General features: G+C 52.6%; 2 long non-coding RNA genes across 2 annotated transcripts in view; one reads left to right on the top strand and one right to left on the bottom strand.

Moving 5' to 3' along the window:
- Positions 1-4,191: 4,191 nt before the first annotated feature.
- LOC115604140 overlaps positions 4,192-7,925 on the top strand; it is a 25,471-nt gene continuing 21,737 nt past the window's right edge. The window contains exons 1-2 of the long non-coding RNA XR_003990131.1: positions 4,192-4,204; positions 4,613-4,716. This is a non-coding gene — a long non-coding RNA (uncharacterized LOC115604140). The remainder of the gene's footprint in view (positions 4,205-4,612; positions 4,717-7,925) is intronic.
- On the bottom strand, positions 4,491-6,204 carry LOC115604150. Its single transcript, XR_003990136.1, has 2 exons — positions 5,968-6,204; positions 4,491-4,763 (listed from the first exon to the last, which is right to left on the bottom strand). It is a non-coding gene; the product is annotated as an uncharacterized LOC115604150 (long non-coding RNA).

The following is a 7,925-nucleotide window of genomic DNA, read 5'->3' as shown; positions in this document are numbered from 1 at the left end:
AGCATCAGGGTCTGGATATTTGCACACTGGGAGCTGGTTTGTGGGTCAGCGGAGAGTGCTGTCCAGTGAGGTTTTACACAGATGGAGTTTTAGATGGGTAAGGAAGTCAGAATATCCATTTTGGTGGCACCATTCCAGGGGCACCCTGTGTAGAATGTACCTAGCTATTTGTTTCTGTCCTAACACATTACACATAGGGGCAAGGTCTGGGCGTTCTCACTTAAGGGCCTGGTATGTGGGTCAGTGGAGAGTGCTGTTCCATGAGGCTTTACACAGATGGAGATTTAGGGGGGTATGTAAGCAAGGACATCCATATTGGTGGCACTATGACATATGGCACCATGGGTAGGACATTCCCAGCTCCTGCTTTGTGTTCTAACACATTTGGCTTAGGAGCAGGGTCTGGATGTTTGGACTTAGTGAGCTGGTGTCTCAGTCAGCAGAGAGTGCTGTGCAGTGAGGCTTTACACACATGGAGGTTTGGGTCTATACGTAAGTGAGGATATCCATGTTGGTGGCACCGTTCTGGAGGGTACCCTGTGTAGGATGTGCCCAGCTATTTGGTTTTGTCCTAACTCATTAGGTTTAGGAGCAGGGTCTGGACATTCGCACTTAGGGACCCAGTTTATAGGGTGTCTCAGAGCACTGCCCTGCGTGGTCATACATAGATAGAGGTTTATGTGGCTAAGCAAGGGTGGATTGCCATGTTGGTGGCACTCTTGCAGAAGGCACCATGTGTAGGTGATGCCCAGCCCCAGCTTTCTGTCCTGGCAGGTTAGGCTTAGCATCAGGATCTGGACGTTCGCATTTAGGGAGCTGGTTTGTGGGTCAGCGGAGAGTGGTATCCAGTGAGGCTTTACACAGATGCAGTTTTAGGTGTGTAAGGAAGTGAGGATATCCATACTGGTGGCACTGTCCCTGAGGGCACCATATGTAGGACATGCCCAGCTCCTGGTTTCTGTCCCAACACATTAGGTTCAGGAGCAGAGTCTGGACATTCGCACTTAGGGAGCTGGTTTATGGGGCATCTGAGTACGCTGTCCTGTGCGGTCGTACAGAGATGGAGGTTTACATGTCTAAGCAAGGGTGGATTGCCATGTTGGTGGCACTGTTGTGGAGAGAACCATGTGTAGGTGATGCCCAACACCACCTTTCTTTCATGGCACCTTCGGCTTAGCATCAGGATCTGGACGTTCTCACTTAGGGAGCTGGTTTGTGGGTCATCAGTGAGTGCTGTCCAGTGAGGTTTTACACAGATGGAGTTTTAGGTGGGTAAGGAAGTCAGGATATCCATCTTGGAGGCTCCGTTCCAGGGGGCACCCTGAGTGGAACATACCTAGGTATTTGTTTCTGTCCTAACGCATTAGGTGTAGGGGCAGGGTCTGGGCGCTCTCACTTAAGGGCCTGATATGCGGGTCAGCGGAGAGTATTGTCCCGTGAGGCTTTACATAGATGGAGATCTAGGTGGGTATGTAAGCAAGGACATCCATATTGGTGGCACTATGACGTATGGCACCATGTGTGGGACATTCCCAGCTCATGGTTTCTGTCCCAACACATTAGGTTTAGTAGCAGAGTCTGTACATTCGCACTTAGGGACCTGGTTATGGGGCACCTGAGAGCACTGCCCTGGGAGGTTGTACACAGATGGAGGTTTACATGGCTAAGCAAGGGTAGGTTGCCATGTTGGTGGCACTGTTGCAGAGGGCACCATGTGTAGGTGATGCCCAGCACCTCCTTTCTGTCCTGGCATCTTTGGCATAGCATCAGGATCTGCATGTTCGCAATTAGAGAGCTGGTTTGTTGGTCTAGCAGAGAGTGGTATCCAGTGAGGCTTTACACAGATGCAGATTTAGGTGTGCAAGGAAGTGAGGATATCCATACTGGTGGCACTGTCCCTGAGGGCACCATATGTAGGACACGCCCAGCTCCTGGTTTCTGTCCCAACACATTAGGTTCAGGAGCAGAATCTGGACATTCGCACTTAGGGAGCTGGTTTATGGGGCATCTGAGAGCGCTGTCCGGTGTGGTCATACAGAGATGGAGGTTTACATGTCTAAGCAAGGGTGGATTGCCATGTTGGTGGCACTCTTGCAGAGGGCACCATGTGTAGGGGATGCCCAGCCCCAGCTTTCTCTCCTGGCAGGTTAGGCTTAGCATCAGGATCTGGATGTTCGCACATAGGGAGCTGGTGTCAAGGTCAACAGAGAGTGGTGCCCAGCGAGGTTTTACACAGATTGAGATTTGGGTGATTAAGGAAATGAGGATATCCATGTTGATGGCACGCTTACTTATGGTACCATGTATAGAGATTCCCAGCTCCTGCTTTCTGTCTTAACACATTTGGTTTAGGAGCAGGGTCTGGACTTTCACACTTAGGGAGCTGCTTGTGGGTCAGCGGAGAGTGCTGAACAGTGAGGCTTTACACAGATGGAGATTTAGGTGGGTATGTAAGCAAGGATATCCATATTAGTAGCACTATTACGTCTGGCGTCATGTGTGGGACATTCCCAGCTCATGGTTTCTGCCCCAACACATCAGGTTTAGGAGCAGGCTCTGGACATTTGCACTTAGGGACCTGGTTATGGGGTGTCTCAGAGAACTGCCCTGGGAGGTCATATACAGATGGAGGTTTACATGTCTAAGCAAGGGTGGATTGCCACGTTGGTGTCACTGTTGCGGAGGGCACAATGAGTAGGTGATGCCCAGCACCAGCTTTCTCTCCTGGCAGGTTAGGCTTAGCATCAGGGTCTGGATATTTGCATACTGGGAGCTGGTTTGTGGGTCAGCGGAGAGGGCTGTGCAGTGAGGCTTTACACATATAGAGGTTTAGGTGGGTAATTAATTGAGGATATCCATGTTGGTAGCACTGTTCTGAAGGGCACTCTGTGTAGAACTTGCCCAGATGTTTGGTTTTGTCCCAACACATTAGGTTTAGGAGCAGGATCTGGACATTCACACTTAGGGAGCTGGTTTATGGGGCATCTGAGAGTGCTGCCCTGCGCGGTCGTACAGGTATGGAGGTCTACGTGGCTAAGCAAGGGCGGATTGCCATGTTGGTGGCACTCTTGCAGAGGGCACCATGTGTAGGGGATGCTCAGCCCCAGCTTTCTCTCCTGGCAGGTTAGGCTTAGCATCAGGATCTGGACGTTCGCACATAGGGAGCTGGTGTCAAGGTCAATGGTGCCCAGTGAGGTTTTACAGAGATGGAGATTTGGGTGGTTAAGGAAGTGAGGATATCCATGTTGGTGGCACTATTACTTATGGCACCATGTATAGGAGATTCCCAGCTCGTGCTTTCTGTCTTAACACATTTGGGTTAGGAGAAGGGTCTGGACGTTCTCACTTAGGGAGCTCGTGTCTCAGTCAGCAGAGAGTGCTGAGCAGTGAGGCCTGACACAGACGGAGTTTTACGTGGGTAAATAAGTGAGGATATCATTTTTGGTGGAGCTGTTTCAGGAGGCACCATGTGTAGGACATGCTCAGGTCCTGGTTTCTGTCCCAGCACTTTAGGTTTAGGGACAGGGTCTGGAGATTTGCGCTTGGGAAGCTGGTTCATTGGGCGTCTGAGAGTGCTGCCCTGTGAGGTCGTACACAGATGGAGGTTTACGTGGATAAGCAAGGGTGGATTGCCATGGTGGTGGCAGTCTTGCAGAGTGTTCCATGTGTGGGTGATGCCCAGCACCAGCTTTCTCTCCTGGCACCTTAGGCTTAGCATCAGGATCTGGACGTTTGCACTTAGGCTGCTGGTTTATGGGACAGTGGAGAGTGCTCGAGAATGATTGGACTTGCTTATCTTAAAAGTCTTTTCCAACCTGGTTGATCCTATGATTCTATGATTGTACTGTAGTTATTACACTGTTTTTACCTCAACCTGTGGGTATTACACTTCTATGTATGTTTGTCCTCCCCATCCCCATGGTGGAGTTTCAGTGTTTTAAGGAGGACTCCGGGTGGGAGCCAAGGTGGTCAAGGGCCTTGTGTGGAGGAAGAGTGGATTCAACACATTGTGCTGGGTCTAAGTGGGTTATTTCTCTCAGAGACAATGGCAGTGGCTGGTAGGGTTGATGTGGGCAGTGTAGGCCATGCTGGGAGATGGGTTAGGGGCTGGAGTGTGTGTCAGAGCTTGTCTTGGTGGCATGTGGGGAGTCCGGAGAGGGAATGTTTGAGACTTGCCTGGTGGGAAGGGCAGGGGGCACGGCATGTTGCACTCTAAGCATCATCATGCGTCTTTGAACCCTGCAGGTTAGCCAATGGGCTGGAAAGTGTGCGGATTGAGAGCAAGGGCCGCCTGTCCACGCTGACCTTCTTCAATGTCTCAGAGAAGACCTATAGCAACTACACGTGTGGCCACGAGCAAGCTGGGCAACACCAGTGCCAGCATCATCCTTTATGGTAGGTGCCCTGGGTTTTTTTGCAGCAAGGTGTATTGAGGAGGAGGAAGAAGAAGAGAAGGAGGAGGATGAAGAGGAGGAGGATGGCTGGCCAGCAATGGAAGGGAGTGGGTTTTATTTAGCAATGCCAGCCCATCGAGGTGCCGAATGGCACGAGCTCTGAGCGGCAAGGACACATCAGACGATGATGAGGAGATCTGCATTGGCCCATACAGGAGGGCACTGCTTGGTGGTGGTCACGGTGGGTGTTTAGGGATGAGCAGCAGACGGTGAAGAGACAGGCCATCGTTGGAACGCAGGTCCGAGGAGAGGGCCCCACCAGGTAAGGACACACTATGGGGACACGGTGAAGGGTATTTGCAGGTTGTCCTATTGGCAGGGATACAAGCAGTTATTAAGAGGTGCAGGCAGTGGCCGGTTGGGAAGTGTAGGTGTCAAGTGGTGTAGGTGTCAAGTTGGGTATTGTAGGTGTCAGGCTGGGTAGTATAGTTGGCACTTGAGGTGGCTTTAGATTTGAAATCAGAAGTGTTAGGTTGTGTAGTGTCGGTGTTACTTTGGGTATCATTGGTGATAGGCTGGGTATTGTAGGTGGCATTTTGGGTATTGTAGGTGTTAGGTTGGATACTGTAGGTGAGACTTTAGGAACCATAGCTGTTAGGTTGGGTATTGTAGGTGGCACTTTAGGTGCTATAAATGTTAGGTTGTATATGGTAGGTGGTACATTGGGTATCGTAGGTGTCAGGCTGAGTAGTGTAGGTGGCACTTTAGGTGGTGTTATGTTTGATATCATAGGTATTAGGTTGGGTAGTGTTGGTGTTACTTTGGGTGTCATAGGTGTTATGTTGGGTATTGTAGGTGGCACTTTGGGAACCATAGGTGTTAGGATGGGTAGCATAGGTGGCACTTTGGGAACCATAGGTGTTAGGTTGGACACTGTAGGTGGCACTTTGGGAACCATAGGTGTTAGGTTGGGTAGCATAGGTGGCACTTAGGGTAGTGTAGGTATCAGGCTTGGTAGTGTAGGTGGCACTTGAGGTAGCATATGTTAGGTTAGGTTTGTTACATCTCATAGGATGAAGGCTGTTATTTGGGTAGTTGGGTGCATGTGGGTACCAGTTGGGAAGAGCCAGGGAAGCAAAGGCCTGGAGGAGAGACCAGGCACAGGTCTACCCATGCTCCACATGCCTGTGGAGAGGCAGGAGGAGATGATGAGGGATAGATACAAGGATGGAGCATGGCCATGGTGTGGGGCTAGGCATGCCACAAGGCCAAGGTGTGTGGTGAGGAAGCTTGGTAGATAGACACAGAGAGATTAGAGGGTTTTTTCCCCAGGCAGCTTTGCCCACGTGGACAGAAATGGATGGACAGCCAGAGAAAGAGGTACCAGGTCCAGAACATCAGGAAGTACGAGGAGATCCAGTGAAGACCAAGGGAGATGAAAGGTGTCATCCTAGCAGGGGTCACTATGAATCCCCTGGCTGAGATGTAGGCACTGGTGAGTTGTTGTATAGGGAGTTAGGAGGAATATTTGGATAGGTAGGGCTTTTTCCTTCTAAGGCATTTCAGGTATCACCTGCGAGCAGCTCTCAGTTTGCAGCAGAGAACCACATCTTTGTGGTGGAGATGATGATGGAGGAGACCACGCAATAATCAGGACCGGAGAAAGCAGACTGGCCTGGTGGTGGGTAGGAAAGGTGGCCAACTGCAGACGCATGAAGAGACGGTGGTGGTGGTGGGTTCTCTTCTTTGCAGGCAACAGGTCAGGCACTCCGGGACGGTCGGTGACAAGAGCTGCGATTCCAGAAGGGACACAACATTCGGACGGACTCTGGGCAGGTATAAGAAACCCCTCCCTCCCCCTAGCCCCTCCCTCCAGAGGGGAGGGAAGGGGTTGGGGGAACGGAAGGGGTTAGGGGAGGGGATGGGGGAGGGTTTAGGGGGGACAGGAAGGGGCCTAGGGAAGGAGTTAGATAACCCCTTCCCTCCCCTAAGCCCCTCCCTGCCCCCCCTAAGCCCTCTGGGAAGGCGGGTGGGGGGGAAGGGAGGGGAGGGGGAGGGAGGGGGGGGAGGGGAGGGGAGGGGAGGGGGGGAGGGAGGGGAGGGGAGGGGAGGGAGGGGGGGAGGGAGGGGAGGGAGGGGAGGGGAGGGAGGGGAGGGGGGGGGGGGGGGGGGGGAGGGAGGGGAGGGGGAGGGAGGGGAGGGGAGGGAGGGGAGGGGAGGGAGGGGGGGAGGGGCCAGACCCTTCCACTGCACTCTGCTTTCTAGAGGGGACATCTTATAGGATGACATGGGTTAGCATCACCCCTTCCACACTCCCCTCCCTCCCCTCCCCTCCCTCCCCTCCCTTCCCTCCCCTCCCTTCCCTCCCTCCCCTCCCCCTCCCCTCCCTCCCCCCTCCCCTCCTCCCCTCCCCTCCCCTCCCCTCCCCCCCTCCCTTCCCTCCCCTCCCTCCCCCCCTTCCCTCCCCTCCCTCCCCCCTTCCCTCCCCTCCCTCCCCCCTTCCCTCCCCCTTCCCTCCCTTCCCCTCCCTCCTTCCCTCCCCTCCCTCCCTTCCCCTCCCTCCCTTCCCTCCCCCCTTCCCTCCCCCTTCCCTCCCCTTCCCTCCCCCCCTCCTATCCCCCTCCCTCCTACCCTAACTCCTCCTACCCCTGTCCCCCTCTCTCTATTAACAACCCACTACGCTGATGTAACCAGTCTAATAAAGCTGTGCTAACCCTGAGTGAGCTGCACGAGCACACCCAAAGTGCCACCTGTGCTACCCAACCTAATACCTATGCTTCCTAAAGTGCCACCTACACTGTCCAACCTAACACCTATAATACCCAAAGTGACACTGACACTGTCCAACCTAACACCTACAATACCCAAAGCGACACCGACACTATCCAACCTAACACCTATAATACCCAAAGTGACACTGACACTGTCCAACCTAACACCTACAATACCCAAAGCGACACCGACACTATCCAACCTAACACCTATAATACCCAAAGTGACACCTATGCTAGCCAACCTAACACCTGTAATACCCCAAGTGTCAGTAACACTATCCAACCTAACACCTATGCTCCCCAAAAAGTGCCACCTATGCTACCCAACGTAATACCTATGCTTCCCAAAGTGCCACCTACACTATCCAACCTAACACCTGTGCTTCCCAAAGTGCCACCTACGCTGTCCAACCTAACATCTACACTACCCAAAGTGCCACTGAAAATATCTAACCTAACATCTATGATAACCAACCTAACACAACCTAAGTAAGTGCCATGTACACTATCCCGCCTGACACGATACCCAACGTACCACCTATGGTGTCCAACCTAACAAACACCTACAGTAGCCAAAGTGCCAGCTATGCTACCTAACCTAACGTCTGTGGTTCCCAAAGTGCCACCTACAATACCCAACCTAACACCTATGATATCCAACCTAACATCACTTAAAGTGCCACCCACACTACCCAGCCTGACACCTACGGCACCCAAATTGACACCTACACCACTTGACACCTACACTTCCCAACCT

The sequence above is a fragment of the Strigops habroptila genome, chromosome 1 (assembly GCF_004027225.2).
Source record: "Strigops habroptila isolate Jane chromosome 1, bStrHab1.2.pri, whole genome shotgun sequence".
NCBI classification, from domain to species: Eukaryota; Metazoa; Chordata; class Aves; order Psittaciformes; family Psittacidae; genus Strigops; species Strigops habroptila.
This window is presented reverse-complemented; position numbering and strand designations above follow the sequence as displayed.